At 43.6% G+C, this 1320-nt stretch overlaps 1 protein-coding gene across 1 annotated transcript in view; it reads left to right on the top strand.

Moving 5' to 3' along the window:
* Positions 1-1320, top strand: part of LOC104997596 (RIMS-binding protein 2) — a 217323-nt gene that overhangs the window by 202411 nt on the left and 13592 nt on the right. The window lies entirely within an intron of this gene.

Raw genomic sequence — 1320 nt, 5'->3', positions numbered from 1 at the left:
AGTCGCTCAGTCATGTCCGACTCTGCAACCCCATGAACTGCAGCACGCCAGGCCTCCCTGTCCATCACCAACTCCCGGAGTCCACCCAAACCCATGTCCATTGAGTTGGTGATGCCATCCAACCATCTCATCCTCTGTCGTCCCCTTCTCCTCCTGCCCCCAATCCCTCCCAGCATCAGGGTCTTTTCAAATGAGTCAGCTCTTCGCATCATGTGACCAAAGTATTGGAGTTTCAGCTTCAACATCAGTCCTTCCAATGAACACCCAGGACTGATCTCCTTCAGAATGGACTGGTTGGATCTCCTTGCAGTCCAAGGGACTCTCAAGAGTCTTCTCCAACACCACAGTTCAAAAGCATCAATTCTTTGGTGCTCAGCTTTCTTTATAGTCCAACTCTCACATCTATACATGACTACTGCAAAAACCATAGCCTTGACTAGACAGACTTTTGTTGACAAAGTACTGTCTCTGCTTTTGAATATGCTGTCTAGGTTGGTCATAACTTTCCTTCCAAGGAGTAAGGGTCTTTTAATTTCATGGCTGCAATCACCATCTGCAGTGATTTTGGAGCCCAGAAAAATAAAGTCAGCCACTGTTTCCCCATCTATTTGCCATGAAGTGATGGGACCAGATGCCATGATCTTCGTTTTCTGAATGTTGAGCTTTAAGCCAACTTTTTCACTCTCCTCTTTCTCTTTCATCAAGAGGCTCTTTAATTCTTCTTCACTTTCTGCCATAAGGGTGGTGTCATCTGCATATCTGAGGTTATTGATATTTCTTCCAGCAATCTTGATTCCAACTTGTGCTTCCTCCAGCCCAGCGTTTCTCATGATGTACTCTGCATAGAAGTTAAATAAGCAGGGTGACAATATACAGCCTTGACGTACTCTTTTTCCTATTTGGAACTGGTCTGTAGTTCCATGTCCAGTTCTAACTTGCTTCCTGACCTGCATACAGGTTTCTCAAAAGGCAGGTCAGGTGGTCTGGTATTCCCATCTCTTTCAGAATTTTCCACAGTTTATTGTGATCCACATAGTCAAAGGCTTTGGCATAGTCAATAAAGCAGAAATAGATGTTTTTCTGGAACTGTCTTGTTTTTTTGATGATCTAGAGGATGTTGGCAATTTGATCTCTGGTTCCTCTGCCTTTTCTAAAACCAGCTTGAATATCTGGAAGTTCACGGTTCACATATTGCTGAAGCCTGGCTTGGAGAATTTTAAGCATCACTTTACTAGTGTGTGAGATGAGTGCAATTGTGTGGTAGTTTGAGCATTCTTTGGGATTGCCTTTCTTTGGGATTGGAATGAAAACTGACCTTTT

Source organism: Bison bison, unplaced genomic scaffold (assembly GCF_000754665.1).
Source record: "Bison bison bison isolate TAMUID 2011002044 unplaced genomic scaffold, Bison_UMD1.0 scf7180017864312, whole genome shotgun sequence".
NCBI lineage: Eukaryota > Metazoa > Chordata > Mammalia > Artiodactyla > Bovidae > Bison > Bison bison.
This window is presented reverse-complemented; position numbering and strand designations above follow the sequence as displayed.